The following is a 19,915-nucleotide window of genomic DNA, read 5'->3' as shown; positions in this document are numbered from 1 at the left end:
TGTTTATAGGAATATTCAGATAACAATTTCATTTTGGTTGAGTTTTGGTAATTAGTATTTTTCAAAGAATTGGGCCAAATTCTAAGCAGGAAAATTTATGAACACAAAGTTGTTAATATATATCCTTGTTTTATTTTTAATGGCTGCAGGATCTGTAGTGATATTTCCTATATCATCCTTGAGGTTGGTGATAATGTCTTTTTTTCTTTATGTATTCATCAGAATTGTTAGAGTTTTGTTAATTTCATTAATTTTCCGTAGAATCAGTATTTTTATTAATTATTTTTAATTTTTTTCTTTCTACTTAATTAGCTTCTTTTATCTTTGTTATTTATTTTTTTCTTTTTCCTATCTCTGGGTTTATTTTACTCTTCTTCCAGTTTCTTAGAGACTTAAAAAATGGATTTGAGAGCTTTCCTTTTCCAATATAAGTATCTAGTGCTATACATTTCCCTTGTAGTACTGTTTTAGATGCAGCGTATCACTCTTTATATGTTGTATTTTCATTTTCACTTAGTTCTATGAATTTTTAAAATTCTCTTTGAGATTATTCAATGACACATGCATTATTTAGATATGTGTTGTTTAATTTCCAAAAGTTTGGAGATTTCTCCTTTAAATTCATTCTTGTCAGAATATATACTCTGTAATACAGCAATTCTTCTAACTATGTCAAGATTTGTTTTAAGGTACATGATATTGTTTATTGTTGTAAATGTTCCATGGATACTTGAAAAGAATATGATTCTATGTTGTTGGGCAGAGTAATTTATTGATTGATGCACCAATTAGTTTGTATTGGTGGATGGCGTTGAGTTCCATATTTTTGCTAATTTTCTCTTTAGGTGTTCTATCGGTGTTGATAGGTAGGTGTTAAAGTCTCCAACTCTAATTTTGGATTTGTCTATTTCTCTTTTCAGTTCTATCAATTTTACTTCAAGTATTTTGAGGCTCTGTTATTTTGTGTGTACACATTCAGGATTGTTATTTCTTCCTGGTGGATTGCTCCTTTTATCTTTATGTAATGGTCCTCTTTATCTCTAGTAATTTTCTTTTCTTTGAAGTGTTACGTAGTAACTCCTGCTTCTTTTCTTTGATTAATGTTTGCATGGTATATATTTTTTCCATTCTCTTACCATCAAACTAACTAGTTCAGCGTATTTGAAGTGAGTTTCTTGTAGACAGATTATTGCTGAATATATTTGTTTATCTACTCTGACAATCTCTGTCTGTAAATTGATGCACTTAGACCATTTAAATATATTTATTGCTATGCTAGTGTTTAAGTCTGCCATTTTATTATTTGTTTTATTTATCTTCCTCATCCTCTGTCTCTCTCATTTTCCTGTTAGCTTTTCTTAATTCCTGTAGGTTACTTGAACATTTTTAAGGAATCCATCTTGATTTTTTGTATAGTGTTCTTAAGTATATTGCCATGTTAATTTTCTAATAGGTCTCTAGGTATTGAGATATACATGTGCAAATTACTACAATCTGTTTTTATCTATGTGTTACCACTTCAACTGAATTGTAAAAATTTTATTTTCTTTTAGGACCCTTACCTTAATTTCAGTTATTACATTTTTCAGTTCTATAATTTTTACTTACCTTTTTTAATAATGTCTATTTATTTGCTGATATATTTTCTTTTTAGAACATTTTTTCAAGATAATTTTTAACTGCTTGTTAGAGTATTTTTATAATGGTTGTTTTAAAACTCTTTCTAGATAATCTCAATATCTGATTTAATTTGATGTTGACATTTGTTGTCTCTTCTCATTCATCGTGTGATTTTCCTGGTTCTTGCTATGAGGACTGATTTTAAACTGCATCCTGTAAAACTCTGAATCTTATTTAATCATTTATTTTCAGCAGGTAGTTCTGCTGAGATGTGTTTAGAGCTGGCCAACTATGAATGTTCAGTTCCTTTCAAGCCCCAGGGATACGAGAGTGGGGAAGCAGAAGACTGACTCATATTGCTGCACTGCTGCAGGTTAGAGGCAGTAGCTCAGCTCCCTATTAGTCCCTATGAACACCAAGGGACCGAGGGGTGGAAGCAGAGTGCTCATGAGCTCTAGTTTTCAACACCTGTTTTGCCTCATTGTTTCTGAGTGGAGTCTTAGCTCACCACTAGATCATTGCTAACACTGCCCAGGCAGGCAAATCTGAGCATGCCCGCTTTGGGCAAGAAATGGAAGATCAGCCCCCTGCTCAGCCTTGCATTCTCCACTTTGTTAAGGGTAATAAGAATATCTGCTGCTTCTTCTGGGTGGAAGATAGATGGCAAGCTCCCTACACAGTCTGCCAATACTATTTATCCTACCAGGAGAATCGGGGAACCACCTAATCCTGCCAGCATTGGATGGACATCACCTGCCAGCTCAGTACTGCCAACACTAACCCAGCAGCTGGTTTCCACTGACCGGAATATAGAAGGTTAGCTCTTTGCTTGTCACTAAGGAGTCAATCACATGGTAGAATCTGAGTGTTGCATGTTTTTGCCAACAGAGGAACAGAAGATTAGTTCTTTTTTTCATCCTGCCAAAGCCATTCAGTGGAAGAGGGGTGTGGAGTAAAAGCACCAGTTCTTGCTTCCACCAGAAGGTGGGTGGGGTGAAAGATCAACTCCCTGCTCAGTCCCACTGAAGCCATAGGAGGAAGGCATGTTTTTTCCTTTGATGTTAGGCTGGAGGTGGGTGAGTGTTCCCCAAAAGGTCTTCTGCTGTTAGATCATTCCTTTCCCAGTGTTTCGGCTAGGAGGAAACAAGGTTCCTTGAGATTCCCCTCACCATCCACCATGCCTGTTGGCAGATCCAGGTTTGAGGCTTCTGCAATGTCCTGTTTGAGATATATGGAAGGCAGTAAGAAACCCCAGGGAGCTCATGTCTCTATCATCCTTAGAGTCTCAGGGTCCCTAGGCTCCTGGCCTTCATTGCATGTTGGTCTGTTGTATTATATCCAGGTATATTTCTTTTTGTATTTTTTTTGAAGTTGTGAGAGGGAGGAGTTAGGAAAAGTAAGGTTACTACATTGGTAGAAATGGGGAATCTGCAATAGATTTTTGTATATTGGCTTTCTATAAATTGACCTTGATAAACTTATTTATTCAAATCATTTATACATTGTTTTGGGTTTCCTATTTATTTATCCATTACATCTGCAAATAATGACGGGTTTTTTTTTTTTTGCTTCTTAATCCATATTCTTTATTTCTTTTACTTAATTTTTTGGTGTCCATTGTAATAAAAATGACTAAAGGTGTTAGTAATTATTATATTTGTTCTCAATCTGATAATCTGTGACAATATTTTACTATTAAATATGATGTTTGCTGTAATATTTTAAAAGTTTTAAATTTTGATTATTATGGATACACATTAGTTATACATAATGGTTATATTTATCGCATATATGTGATATCTTGATACAAGCTTACAATGTACAATGATCAAATCTAGCATAATTGGAATATCCATCACCTCAAGCATTCATCAATTCTTTGTGTTAGGAACATTTCAATCCCACTCTTTTAGTTATTTTGAAATATAATAAATTATTATTTACTATAGTTGCCCTATTGTGTCACTCTTTTTTTGTGGTTGCTGCAAATCTCTTCCATTACTAACTGGTAAGTGGATAAGGTAATGTTATTTTTTGTATAGTCTTTGTGTTAATGGGATGAAATACATTGATTTTCCTTTTAGCTTTTGTCTTTTCATTTTTAAAGTATTATTTGTATACAATAAAGTTTACAATTTTATAGGTAAAGTTTGTTGAATTTTGGTAATTGTGTATAACTGAGTAATCACCACCACAACCATAGAGCAGCTCCTACACCATAAAATATTTTTTATTCTTCCTTTGAAATGAATCTCTTCCTCAAAGACTCTGCCTCAAGCAATACCTGATCTACTGTTTGTCAGGATAGTTTTGTTGCAGAATTTCACTTTTGGTACATAGTCTCTTCATTCGACTTTTTTGTTTTGAATGATGCTTTCAATTTTCATCCACATTGTTGATTGTATTGCTTTGTTTGTTGCTGAGTAAAATCCAATGGTATGGATATACCACAGTGTGGTTACCTATTTACCATTCCGTAGATATTTTGGGTTTCTTCTCTTGGGGGCTATAATAAACATTCTATTATGAATATTAACACAGAAATTTTTTGAATGACATATGTTTTCATTTTTCTTAGGTAAAGACCTGGAAGTGGAATGGGTGTGTTGAATACTAATATATTGCATACTCTTTTTTTAAGGTGACTGTACCTTAAATCCTTGAATCCTTGTTAATAAAATTAATATGGTTTGGATCTGTGTCCCACCAAATCTCATGTTAAATTCTTATCTCCAATGTTGGAGGTGGGGCCTAGTGGGAGGTGACTGGATCATGGGGGTATATTCTTCGTGAATGGTTTAGCACCATCCACTTGCTGCTGTTCTCCTCATAGAGTTGTCACAAGATGTGGTTGATTAAAAGCATTTAGCACTTCCTAACTCTCTCTCTTGCTTCTGCTTCCACCATGGAAGAAACCTTGCTACCCCTTCACCTTCTGCTGGAATTTTAAGTTTCTTGAGGCCTCCCCAGATGCTGAGCAGATGCCAGCATTACACTTCCTGTACAGCCTGAGGAACTGTGAGCCAACTGAACCTATTTTCTTTACAAATTGCCCAATCTCAGGTAATTTTTATTGCAATGCAAGAATGAACTAATACAAAAGTGTAAGATGGATGTAGTAGCTCAATATCTCACCAACACTAGATTGTGTCAGTCTTTCCATTTTTTAACCTTACTTATCTGTTCTTGCGTGTGTGTGTGTGTGTGTGTGTGTGTGTGTGTGTGTATGTGGAGAGTTTTCACTGTAGTTTTAATTTGTGTTTCTATAACTAGTGATGTTGGGAATCCCTCAGCTTATATACCATTAATTTATCTTCTTTTATGAGATATTTGTTTAAATATTTTGCTCATTTTTATTGGGTTAAATATCATCTTCTTATAAAAGTCCTTTGTATACTCTAAATATAAGACTTTGGTGTATACTTGTTTTACAAAAATTATTCTCTGTAACGGCATTATCTTATATTAAGTGTCTTATAAATATCAAAGGTTTTTAACTTTGATGAAGCCTATTTGATCAATTATCTTCAGGTATAGTTTGTGCTTCTAATATCAGTTTTTGAAAAAATTAATGTTACAAACAATTTGTTCTATTTTTTTCTAAAAATATAATAGCTTTTTATATTGAGAACCATTGTCAATTTTAAATTAGTTTATGTGTATGTGTAAAGTGAAGGTTGAGGTTTTTTCTTTTATTCTATATAGAGATCTACTTGTTCCAGCAACATTTGTTGAAAAGACTATCTTCTCTCTATTTAATTGCTTTGGCACATCCATGAAAAATCAATTAACCATACATGTGTAGGTCTATTTGAGGACTCTCTATTCTGTTCCACTTGAGCTGCATTTCAATCATTATGCCACTATTACACTGCTGGGATTCATGTAGTTTTAGTTCTTGAAATCAGGTGAAGTAAGAATTCTTTATCAAAATTAATTTAGCTAATGTGAGTCTTTTGTCTTTCTCCATTGATATGAAAATCAATTTGTTAATTCATTTAGAAAAGAAAAATAGATAAAAATTATTAAAGATGAAGAAGATTCAAACAAAACTCTGAGTCGGTTTGCTATTTATAAATCAATACTTCCAAAAACTGCAATTCAAGTTCACATGTAATAGTTAAAACATAGGTCATATACTGGTTCATAAAACATGTAATTACTTGAAAATATTTAAATAATACAAAATTTTTCAATATTAAATGTCAATGACAAAGCGATATTTACTAAATCACCAAACATTTGGAAATTAAGCAACATATCATTTCAAAATAACCTATAGGTCAAAAAAGACATTACAAAGAAAATGGTGAAGTATTTCAAACTGAATGATAATGAAGAGACAACATTTCAAACTTTGTGGAATACAGTTAAAACTGTGCTAAAACGGAATTTTCTAGGTTTAAAGTTTATATCAGGGAAAAACGGTTTTAAAACAGTTACCAAAAACTTAAAATTTAAAAGTTGAAAAATTAAAGAAAAAACTAAAATAAAAATATACAAGTAGAAAATAAGGGAAAATGATAATAAAAATTTTAAAAATGGCTACTAATTAACAAGAGAGATTATCAACAATCAAAGTTTGTTTTTTGATAAGGGAATAAATTGCTAATAGTTGATAAACCCTAGGAAATTGATCAAGTTTAATCAAGAGAGAAAACACAAATTATCAACATTATAATTAAAGAAGAAAACATCTAACAGATATTAAAATGAAAATAAAGAATTTAAAAAGTGAATAACTTTGTGTCAATAAATCAAAAATTTAGATTAAACATATCAATTCATTAAAAAACTTACCATAACTTATACAATGTAAATAGCCCAATTTTTATTAAAGAAATAAAATTTATAATTAAAATCATATCCACAGAGAAAATTTCTGATTCATATGCTACACAGGTTAATTCCATCAAACATTTCAACAATAAATAAACTATTTCAGAAAGTATCAGAACAAGGCACACTTCCCAAACATAGTTTTTTGAGTCCAAAATAACTTTGACCCACAAAACTCACAAGAGCATAAAAAGAAAATAAATTCAAGAGCAGTATTTTCCACAAACATAAATAAACAGCAGGATTAGCAAAATATTACAAGTCAAATCTAACAACACATATAAAAGATGCAACATCATTACTAAGTGAAGTTTATCCCCAGTACTAAAGTTTTAGTTAAACATTTATAAAATCACATTTTAAAATTTTTTCAAATCTTAACCAGATTAAGAGAATTAAGAAGAAACATTACATAATCATCTCAATAGATGTAAGAAAAAACATTTGCCCCAAATGCAGCATAATTTGTGATAAAAGCAAAATAATGTATATACACAGAGTATTTTTAAATCTGATAAAAATCATCTATATATTTCAGCTAACTTAATAGTTAATATCATACTTAATAGTGAAATAATGAACAATTTTTTCATAAAAATCAGAGATAAGGCAAGAATGTGCACTTTTGCCATATCTACTAAACAGTTCTGTATTTCTTAACTAGTTTATTCAGACAAGGAGGCAAAAATCTAAAATTTGCAAGAAAGAAATTAAAAACTATTGCTATGGTCTGAATGTTTCTATCCCCTCCTACAAATTCATATGTTGACATCTTAACTTCAAAGATGATGGGATTATGAGTTACAGATTTTTGGGAGATGTTTATGTCATGAGGGTGGAGCCCTCATGATTAAGGTTATTGCCCTTAAAAAAGAGACTCCAGGGAGATAGCTAGCCTTTTCCATCATGTGAGGACACAAATAGAAGCCTTCATCTATGAGAAAGAGGACCCTCACCAGACGTTGAGTTTGAAAGCTCTTTGATTTGGAACTTTCTAGCCTCCAGATCTCAGAGCAATACATTTCTGTTGTTTATAAATTACCTCATCTAAAGTATTTTGTTATAGCAGTCTGAATGGACTAAGACACCACCTTTATCCACAGATGACATAGTTGAGTACCCTGAAAATTGCCAAGAATAAACAAATAAATAATTTAGCAGGGCCACAAGATATAAGTTAATAAATAACAATGAATTGTATTTTTAGTTTTCCACAATAAACCATTGAAAATAATTTTTAAAATGGCATTTACATTTGAATAAAATATATAAAATGTTTGGGGATATATTTAATGACAGATATGTAAGGTCTCTACACTGAAACTTATAAAATCTTTTTTAGAGAATGTCAAATCTATAAGAAATAAAGTACACTAGGTTTGTGAATTGGAGGACTTAATTTTGTTGATGTCAATTATTCACAAATTCATTTATAGACAATAAAATTTTCATCAGATATTTTGGAAGAATTGAAAATCAATTAGAAAATTTGTATAGAAATGTAAAGAACATAAAATAACCAAAATAATTTACAAAAAGAAAATACAAGTTACAGCACTTAGTACTTGATTTCAAGTCTTATATCAAGTTACATTTATTAAGACCATATTGAATTGAGCTAAGCATAGACCAACAGAGTAATGGAAGAGATCAGTGATTTCAGAAATCAGATCACATAGATGCAGTCAACTTATTGTCAGTGAAAGAGCTAAGTCAATAATAAGGAACAATATTATTTTCAATAAAGTGTCCTGGGACAAATGGATGAACATTTAAACATATGAAAATACAAAATGGATTCTTACTTTACATTACAGGCAAATGTTAATCCCTTAAAGTTGGGCCATAATTCTAAAATGTAAAGGTTAAAATTATAAATATTATAGAAAAAAACAAGGAAAATATGCATGTGAAGTTGGTGTAGGCAAAATTTTTAGGCAAGATAAAAATAATAAGTCATAAAAGAAAAAAATAAAATAACCAAAATTAAAAGCTTCTGCTTATCAAAATATAAAGTAAGAAAGTAATAAGACAAGCCACAGTTTGGAAGAAAATATTTACATTATAATAAAACACAGTACATTGAGAACTCTTACAAATTGAAACATAAAAGATGAATTAAGCTTTCCCTCATACCCACACAAAATGGTGCAAAATACTTGAACAAGCAGGCATTCACAAAAGAAGATATGTGAATTGCCAATAAGAACATGCAGTAATGTTCAACATCGCTAATAATCTGAGAAATGCTAATGTAATTTTAGGGAATTACCTACCACTATAGATTGAATGGCTGAATTTTTAAAAAAACAACAATATCAAATATTAATGACAATTTAGATTAACAGAAATTCATAAGTTTCATCCTAGAATATGAAATATCACTTTGGAAAATTGTTTGGAAGTTTTCAATAAAACTAAACATATGCCTATTGTATGATACAACAATTCTACTCTTAGGAACTCACTCAAGATAAACGAAAACTTACATTCACCAAAATCTTTACAATGATGTTCTTAACAGCCTTATTCATAATAAGGTCTGTCAACAGCAGAATAGTTAAACAAATTGTGGTATATTCATAAATGGAAAAGTAAGCAACAATAAAAGAAATAGACTAGTGACATGTAAAACAACAAGGGTAAATCTCAAAAACAATATTTTGAGTAAAAGCCCTCAGATACAAAGACCACCACAGGCTATGTGACCCCTATTTACATAAAATTCAAGAACAGGTAAAATTTAATCTGTAGAGACAAAAAAATAGAACAGTTCTAGTCTCTGTGAAGTGAAGGAGACATTGGCTAGTTAGTTGCTTAGAGAACTTACTGAGTTGATGGAAATGTTTATTATTTGATTTGTGTGATGATTACATGGTGATTACATTTGTCAACTGCCTTAAAATGATTCGTATGTTTTGCTGTATTTTAATTAGGCCTTAAAAAACAAACATTAAAAGACAATGGGGATACTTTGTGAACAAAAGAAGACTTGGAGATCCTATCATTTTATTTTATTATCCACCGTAAGCTTAGGCTACTTTGAGTAATATATAATCGAAGATATTACGGGGAAATTATGGGTTAATAAAAGTTAAGTCACTGTTACCTGGCAAACGAGATTTGCTAGAATTTGTGTTATCCTGTTGGCACTCTTGCTCTTGTCTAAGGCTGAGAACTTGTATTTGCTGGAATCCTTTTTCCTATAGGGTTCTAGGTTAGAGTTAGCTGATTAGAAGAACTCATACATGATTTCAAGTCATCTGGGAGGCAGAGGTTGTTTCCCTCAAATGGTTTCGATGGTCATACATGGCGATGAACAAGGTAATTTTCCCACGTGAGCCTTACCTTGTTCCTGTTCTCCTTCTGCCTCACGTCCAGCTTGACTTTCTGGCTACTGACCCTGCTGGCCAACAGCAGTCCCAAACTTACCACCAGGTGCTTGACTGAGAGCCTACACAGGCAATGGTTCCCGTGGATCGTGGTGGCCACAAAGGCAGCAATTTTCATTTAGCAGAATTTACATTGGTGGTAGTTTCCACACTCTCTACAAGCTCCACTTTTGCGGTGCCACTTGAATATCTAGATTAGAATCGTTTTTTGAGTTTTTCTTCCAGGTGTATTTTGTCTGAGCATACTTGTACTCCACATGGCATAGATAATGATTATTTTTCTGATATGGTGATTCCCACTGCTAGGTATTGACTGTCTCATCTGCTCTCACATTCAAGTAATTTATAATTCCCATATTAAAGCTCTGTTTTCTTTTAAACTTGAATGACTGTTCTCCTGACTGATACTTAGGAGAGAAAGGAGTACATAATACTAACATTATATTCTTTTTTTTTTTTTTTTTTCCTGAGACGGAGTCTTGCTCTGTTGCCCAGGCTGGAGTGCAGTGGCGTGATCTCGGCTCACTGCAAACTCTGCCTCCCAGGTTCACGCCATTCTCCTGCCTCAGCCTCCCGAGTAGCTGGGACTACAGGCGCCCGCCACCATGCCCAGCCAATTTTTTTGTATTTTTAGTAGAGACGGGAGTTCACCACGTTAGCCAGGGTGGTCTCGATCTCCTGACCTCATGATCCGCCCGCCTCGGCCTCACAAAGTGCTGGTATTACAGACGTGAGCCACTGCACCCTGCCCATATTCTACGTTTTAAGAAAAACAATAATTGCGGTTTTTGCATTGTTGGAATTTGCTGTTTGATAGTGGAATACATTCTTAAACAAATGTGGTTATGTTATACATCATTTTAATGGGCATTTATTGTTTTACGTCTTTTTGTTAATGACTTATTACTTGCTGTTTATTTTGTGTTTATTTTAGACTATGGAAATAATGTTACACAAAAGCAGATTGGAACAATTTTCTTTATTCAAGTTCAAAATGGGCGATTAAACGGCAGAGTCAACTTGCAACATCAACAACACAGTGGACCCAGGGACTGCTAACAAACGTTCAGTGCAGTGGTGGTTCAAGAAGTTTTGCCTCGGAAGTGATCCAAAAGAAAAAAAAAAAAAAGAGGTTTTGCAAAGGAGACGAGATCCTTGAAGATAAGGAGTGTAGTGGCCAGCCTGGAAGTTGACAGCAGCCAATTGAAAGCAATCACCAAAGCTGGTCCTCTTACAACCACATGAGAAGTTGCGGAATAACTCAACATTTACCATTTTATGGTCATTCAGCATTTGAAGCAATTGGAAAAGTGAAGAAGCTCAGTAAGTGGGTGCCTTATGAGCTGAGTGAAGATAAAAAAAAAATCATTTTGTTGGCTGGGTGTGGTGGCTCATGCCTGTAATCCTAGCACTTTGGGAGGCCAAGGAGGGTGGATCATTTGAGGTCAGGAGTTCCAGATCAGCCTGGCCAACATGGTGAAACACCATCTCTACTAAAAATACAAGAAAATTAGCTGAGTGTGGTGGTGTAGACCTGTAATCCTAGCTAGTTGGGGAGGCTCAGGTAGGAGAATTACTTGAAGCTAAGTCAATAATAAGGAACAATAGTATTTTTAATAAATCAGGAGACAGAGTTTGGAGTGAGCCGAGATCGTGCCACTGCACTTCATCTTGGGCAACAAAGCCAGACTCTGTCTCAAAAAAAATAATAATAATAAAATAAAATAAAATTGTTTTTAAGTGTTGTCTTCTCTTATTCTACCCAACAACAAACCATTTCTTGATCGAATTGTGACGTGCAATGAAAAGTACATTTTATACAACAACCAACAATGACCAGCTCTGTGGTTGGACTGAGAAGAAGCTTCAAAGCACTTCCCAAAGCCAAAAAAAAAAAAAAAAAAAAACAAAAAAAAGATCATTTTCACTATTTGGTGCTCTCCTGCAGGTCTGATGAACTCCAGCTTCCTGAATCCTGGTGAAACCATTATATCTGAGAAGTATACTCAGCAAATCCATGAGATACACCAAAAACTACAATGCCTGCAGCTGCCTTCGGTCAACAGAAAGGTCCCAATTCTTCTCCACGACAATGCCCAACCACATGTTGCACAACCAACACTTCAAATGTTGAACGAATTGTGCTATGAAGTTTTGCCTCATCTGCCACATTCACCCGACCTCTCGCCAATTGACTACGATTTCTTCAACCATCTCGACAACTTTTTATAGGGAAAATGCTTCCACAACCAGCAGAATTCAGAAAATGCTTTCCGTGAGTTGGTTAAATCCCGAAGCATGGATTTTTATGCTACAGGATAAACAAACTTATTTTTTGTTGGCAAAAATGTGTTGTTTATAATCGTTCCTATTTTGACTAATAAGGATGTGTTTGAGCCTAGTTATAATTATTTAAAATTCACAGCCTAAAACTGCAATTACTTTTGCTCCAACCTAATATTATTAGCAAGATGGCTATTTCAATATAACTATAAGCTGATAGTAAGGGTAATGAGTCATTTTACACATCTCTGAAGTAGCTAAGGGGCATTTTAATTAAGTTAACGTTAGGTTAACATATCTGTGAATTGTGACACTAGGTAGTCAGTTAATTTTTGTATTCAGACAAATGCCAATATTTGTGTTTCAGATTGATAGTGGGGTGGAGGCAGCCTATACTCATGGCTATTATTCAAGGATAGAGGCTTACATAGGATTTTACACGTTCACTACATGAATCCCAGTATGCAGTTCACATTGACATACACCTTGAATATTAAAGAAGAAAGAGAATGGAGAAATCTGTAATCTTATTAACTAGATTGGCTCAGAAATGAAACCCATCACTTCTGCTTCCACATAATTGGTGACAACAATAGCCTCACATACTTTCAATGGTCAGTGATTAGGGTGGAGAAGGGTGGAAATATAGTTGACTGCAATATGTTTCCGGAAAGAATTGTAGTCCATAAAAAGAGGCATACATTTTTTGATTACAGCTATGCATCTATGCCAAATCTGGCTACCAAATACCGGTGGAAAGTCTTCCTCCCCTCAGATCAGAATCCCAGCAACAGAGGGAGGGTAACCCAAAGTCTCACCTGCCTAATGTATTCAGTTCAATGTTCATATTCTCAATGTGAGGTTTCTCCATTGAATCTGGAAGAGATTCCTCTATTCCTGTAATCTATGAAAACAGAAAGAAGTACTCCTCCCTTCATAGACAGTTATGTACTTGGGATTAAAAAAATTTTTTCTATTATGTTCCCTGGGAAAAACTCACTTGTCCATTGTCTTCCCAGAACCCTGCTCCCAACTCCAAGAACTTCACCTATATCCTCAATGACTACATCTAACATGGATGTTTTGAGAATTTGTAGCTTTAGCAGCCTGCATCTTACTCTTTAACTTTTGTAAGCCAGAGTACTATTTTAAGGCTCAATCATTCAAATAATTTTTAGATCAACTTTTGGAATTTTTTGACAATGCCAATCCTTCAGAATCACAGTAGGCTTCTGATTAACTTCCTTCCAGAGAAGTCTCTGTGCCATAAACACAGCTCAAATTATTTCCTTGGCATAGTTCTTAAATCTGTTTGATTTATTTATTTTTTGACACTGTGCTTTCTTCTCAGAACTCACATTATGTTCACAGCTGCCCCTGGAAACAGGATGCTGCCATTATCCCTGATTGTCTGCAGCACTGAGTTCTAAATAAGAGCATTATTTAGCCCAGGTCATATGACCACAGACTAGCTGCAGAGGAAGATAAGAGAGTATCTACCATTTTCAACTTCAGTCATGGCAGACAGTTTTTGCCCTTCACTAAGGCTCCAAAGTTAGGGAATTTCCTAAAGAAAAGGTGCACATATGCTAAGAAGTCTCAAAAGTGAAGAATTCCCCTACATTAGTGTATGACATGATTTGAAATTTATACTTAATAATATTCAATCAGAGCCGCTCTTTCCACTATCATCTGAGTATCCATTTGAAGTTAGTAATTATTTCTCTTTAGCTATTCTACATATGCTTTAATATTTATCCCAAATCTGGTTTAATTTACAGAGGCACAAACAGCCACATATTTTTCAGGAGGAAATGCAGGCAGAATAAGTTCAAAGACAGTACTTTTATATAATTCATTGTACCCCATTTTCCATGGGAAATTGTCTGTCCCACTGACGTTTTGATGTGCTCCTACTTAAAGCATTTTCTTTCCTAGCTCCTCTGGAAAGTAAAATACTGAAATTTTAAAATGTCGAATACTTTTTTCAGTTTTCATGCCTCTTAGTTGTTTTTCAAAAACCGGAAAATATGCATTTAAAAATAAAAACCTGACACAAAGAATTCTGTGGTTGTAATAAGAAAGCTATATATAGGTCAATTAGATTTGCTTAGTCATCTTTTCTTTGATTTAAGCATCCCAAGGGCAGATTTATAAACACTTGGAGTATCTTATTAGTCTTTCTGTAATTGTAACCTGTCTAATTTGACCTCTAGCCTGTCTATTGCAATATTTGTTGTATTTTTCAAAGAGGCACATAACTGTTGCCCATGCCAATTGTTATTGAATATTTAATAACATGCAATTTATTCTCATGTATCTCTTCTTTCCTTTTCTAAGGGAATTCTCCTCAGGTACCAGAAATGTATGTCAGTGATATATTTTGTTTACAGCACAAAAAACCATATGGTATTTTGACAAATATTTAGTTAATTGATTGTCCCAATTTAAGCTTTAAATGTGGTATAAAATAACAGAACTAAAAAAGAATTCATGTAGAATGAGATTAGGCATATTATCAAAATATTCTCTCCTTAATAAAAGTTTCAACAAATTTGTTATTTATAAGCATAATTTCATGTCTATTTCTCTGGCCAAGCAGAACAAGAAGATCTGGACTATACAGCTATTAACACCTGAATTACTCATCAGTAATAAGTAACTGCTGTGAGAAAGTCTCATTATAGGAAACAAACAGGTTTTAATTCTTTCAGAAGCAGTACCCCTTGAATCTTTAACTGCATATGGCATCCAAGTATTTACTGAATATTCTATATAGAGAAGCCCTGAAAAACTCATCTGAGCTCTGATTGTAAGGGTCTGTGATCTTACCAAGGACAAAAGTGAAATTGAAAAGAAAAGAATTTCTAGAAAACATTTGCATATTTTCAGAACATTCATTTATACTTAGAAAGCTTCAGACATTCAAATTGGAAACATTGAAATACAAAGTGATGACTCTTGTTAGTTTATCTTGTTTTTAATATAAACAGGAACTTTCCTGTTCACTGCAGAAACAACCTCAACTTTACAAACTCTGTTCTTCCTTCTTTAGCTCTAAAAAAATGTTAATATATATGAGAAGTACGATACTGGAATGCCTGCAAGACAATGGCATTGAATTTTAAGAAAGTCTTACAGAAATATTTTATTACACGACATTGGTGACAGTTTCTGACAACCAAAGTACCATAAAATGGAATTGAATACTGGCAATTGTAATTTGAGCATTGTGAGAAGAACCCTGACTTTTCCAGTATACTTTATCTCCTAATCTTTCGCCTCTTATTCCCGCTCTCCAATTCAGATCATAAAATACATTGTTATTAGGTTAATTCGAATACATTTGATGCCTTAATAAAATGATCGTGTAAAAAATTAGAATTACTTCTACATAGTCTACCACTGAAAGACTTTATTTGCTGAGAATTTTCCACCAATAAAAGTTTTGAAAACACTACAGAATGCATCTAAGAAATTATGTTGTTATGCAAATGATCAATCTGCTTTTAGTTTGTACAAAGGTTTGCATACTTTATAAGCCTGAAAAAATACCAGAAGTTGAAAACAATTTTATATTTCTTAGACATTTAGTATATGATTTTTAAATTAATATTTAAAATTGTGTATAAGGAAGTAATTTTCTCAATTTTCTACAAAAGTAAATACACTTCAGTTTGTAGTCAGGACAATCAACAGTATTCTTTAAATAGATGGAAATGACTTATAGAAGAAATATTGCTGTTAATTATAGCAGCTTGTTTTTTAAAGCTTTTATTTTAGAGAGAAATTTCAACTGTCTGATCTCATCTGTCAGTATTTGATGGTGTCTCTTTAAGAGAGAGCATCCTTTATACCTGAGCTTTCAAGAAATTAAAGTATAAGGAATAAGACTGATGGAAACAATCATCTTTCTTACTAATAAAGTGAATATGGGAAAAAGTGACTGTTATCTCTGACCTAGTAGGCTTACTGATACTGAAAGATGCTCCAGCTCAGTCACTAGAGGCAATGGGCCATTCCAGGCCCTCCACTCTGGAGAGACACCACATAACTGAGATCACCTGGGAGCACATACCCCATGTAGGCAGATAACTTCCCAGAAAACAAGGAAAGAGAAAAAACCATGGGAAGTACGTTCAGTTCCTCATAACAGTTGAACCAGTAAGATAGGTAACTCCTCCTTCCTGTATACCAATAATTGATGGAGCTGAATGAAAATAGAACTTTTACATGAGGAGATTTCTATTTGTCAGGAGAAAACATCAGGAATTGAGAAAAAGCATTCCTCAGTATCGCCTTGTATTAATATTTTACTATAATGTAATAATCATTTTAAATTATTTTTGCAGATGGAATTTTATTAGTGCCCACCCAGTAACATCTCTGTGAAAGGTGATTAAAAATTCACTTAACAGTAAGGGAGTAGGAGTGAATCCATACCTACCTCTTTGTGGGGGTGAAAGAACAGATGCTGCTATTAACCTTATTATTGACTGAAACAGTACCAGTGGAATCTTGTTGTTATTGAGCATTTGAATCCTGGCTAATGTAGTTAAGGGACTAAAATTTAATTTAATTTAATTTTAATTAATTTAAATTTAACTGAGAGAGTCACTTGAAGCTAGTGGCTACCATATTGCACAATGCAATTCTATATCTTCAAGAATAGCAGAAATTCTTAGCCAGAAAATATCAAGACTAATGCAAAGAGTGGTACAATCAAGATTCATCATCAGAATCTGAAAAGAGGAGGGCTCTGAAACACTTCCCTGACTAACATATTGTGTTGACCACGCTTAGAGTCTGGCTGATGAGGCTTAGTTGACAGGCTCTGAGAAGCTTTCTTGTACATATTATTAAGAATAGGTTGAGAGAGTTTGAAGCATTTAAGAAGAAACTCATTAGTTTCACAAAAAGTGGTTGTATATAAATCAATGTTAGAGAGAAAAATATGGATATTTCAAAGGAGGTGGCTGTGACAGGGAATAAAGCCAGATAAGGAGTTAATTCTGGGACAAGTTTGGAGAAGATAAGCTCTCGTATTTATTGATAAAACCCACTCTTGGGTACCTGTGAGTACTCTGAGGCATCCTATTTGACACACTCCAGGGTCATACGTTAGAAGCTGAATCTGACTTATAACCACGTTTTTCACATCCCTTGTACCTGTCCTACCCGCATGTAGATAAAAATAACAGATAATGTTGGTCTTCAAGGAAAAGAATGAAAGAGGGAGCCTCAGCAGGGTTTTAGTCTCTGGGTTGGGCCATTTGTAAGGCCCTACTTTGGTTTTAAGAAATAGACATATAGGTATAAGTATAGATATAAATGATATAGATATAGATGTAGATAACTTCTTAAGACACTTATCTTTTTATTTAAACATATCTCTATGAGTTTCTTGCTGGTAGAAAAAACATTGCATTGATGAAATAAATTACTTTTCTATTAATTATTTCTGTTTGTAATGTCTATCTTGTAATTCCCCAGCTAGTGGAATTCAATTTATCTTGTAAGAGCTAGCTTTGTACATTACTTCTTTTGAAGATTCCTCTAAGTCACAACACTGCTCTTCTACCCACTTGTTTGTCTAATTTATAATAGCCCTTAGTATTTACAGGTGGTGTATTCCTTTAAACTTCTCCCAGTCCCCAGATGGGCTGAACATCTACTATAAGCCAGATACTGTGCTAAGTATAAAAGGTATACATAGTGTATATAATGTGATAAGATCTAGTAGAGATTTGTACTTGGTCCTGTGCTACCTTAGAAGAGCAAGTAATTGATCTCATCTAGGGAAATCAGAAAGGTCCCTTGCAAAATTTTACATTTGAGCTAACTAAATAAAGAGTAAGAAGGTATCCAAACAGATGAGATAACTGGCTGGTCCCTACATATAACAAGAATTGAAAAGAAAGAAATGGAATGGAATAATAAAAGAAATAGAAATGGGAATTGAAAAGAAATAGAGGACTAAATATTCTCCACATCCTATTTGAGAATTTGGTAATATGGGCCTGTACGCAACGTAGAGGTGTGAGAAATAAAGAGGGAAAAGGAAGTCACATAGGGTAAAAAAAGCACGTGGGGCCAGTTATGAAAATCTTTAAATGTCTCTTGTCAGACTCTGATTTGTTAATTAAATATATTGTCTCCTCAACAAGACTCTGTTTTCATATTTTCCCAACTCTTCAGGTATTAAAGCTTATAGTTGAATTCTTTCTAAATGGACCATGGTGTTGGGAGAAAAAAAACACAAAATAGATACAATGGGAGCTTCCAGCTTTGCAAGGAATCAAAGGGTTTTCTGTAGCACTAGTAACAGCATATATCACTTGAGACTTCTCTTCAAAATTGTCTGTCTAGAGTTAAAAAAGGAGTTTATTATTTCTTTGATTTAAACATTGATACTTTTTCCAAAGTCAAACAAAATTTCAAGCATCTGTGAAGTTAGATAAGAAATATGTAAGATGAATTAATGTATTTAGATTGGATGGAGAGAATATTAGGCACCAGGACAAAGGGTATTAGGAAGCACTGCAAGATAAATAAAAGGTATTCAGGACAAGAGACAATTGTTACGTTCATCAATTTCCTCTAAAAGCTTGGATAAGGGAACTTAAGCTACTGGGAATGAATAAAGTGGGATCCAGAGGGGCATTAATATTTCATGAGTTTTTAGCAATTATTTTCTAGGGAATTGAAAAAACGTTTGGTGGCAAGAGTAGGAAAATGAGAAGTTAGTCTATTCAGAAAAACATAAAAAGGATGATACTGCAGGGAACCTCAAATTTGACAGTAAGAATATTTAATTAAAAGTAACCTAATACAGTATTCCAATCTATTTCTAATTTCTTTTTCTTACACAGAACATTATTGTATCTATACAGAGAGAGCATATTTTTAATATATGCACATACACATATATATAACTGATACACATATATATTTGTATATGTATGTATATGCATGTATGCATATTAATAATGAAGACATAGTTTCACTGCTTATGCCTCTATATTTTGTTCTATCAGAATCAACAGTATTAAAGCTTGCTGTAGGAAAATGTTTAACAATTCAATGTGCACTTCTCTCCTTCCCTCTTCATAAGAGAACCCCAATTGTGCTTAGGTGTTCCCCTCATGTAAGATAACACCAGTTTGACATTCTAGCCAATCGTAACATTCCATTTTTCTTCATTGGGATTGTTTTGGATATATGAAACCCTGGGGAGGATCTGCCAGATGGTAGCTGAGAATACGTCCCTGACTCTTATAAAAGAGACTCTAGAGGTGAAAATTCCTTTCCTTTGTCTGATATTGTGCAGGAAACGTTTAATTCAGCATTCCTCAATTAATCAAATACTGTACATTTCCAACAAGGGCCGGTTCTCAAGATTGGCTTTGGTTGGCTTCTGGTTACTGAGCTCTGAGCCCTTGGAATGTTCTCCCTGATAAGAGTTTTTTGTATGCCTGAGGCCTTGGGCTGTTCTGTACCAACTTGACAGGATGGTTAGTTAACAGTGGGATTTATGGTGAATACCTGTTTCTGCTCCGGGGGTCTGGAGTCTGAGAAGGTAGCGTCAGTCATGTTGGTGTGCATGGCCTACATAAATGACCCCCAATAAGATTTCTTGACACAAAGCCACATTGGCAATGCTTAGAGTGTATTGTTACTTATTTGTACCAAGAAAATTAAACACATCACATTATGCAGCCCCAAAGAGAGAAATCACCTAGAAGCTTGTACATGATGTCTGCCAGATTGTGCCCCATGTG

This window comes from Pan paniscus, chromosome 2 (assembly GCF_029289425.2).
Source record: "Pan paniscus chromosome 2, NHGRI_mPanPan1-v2.0_pri, whole genome shotgun sequence".
Lineage (NCBI taxonomy): Eukaryota > Metazoa > Chordata > Mammalia > Primates > Hominidae > Pan > Pan paniscus.
The sequence above is the reverse complement of the archived record's forward strand: the minus strand, read 5'-3'. Positions refer to the sequence as shown.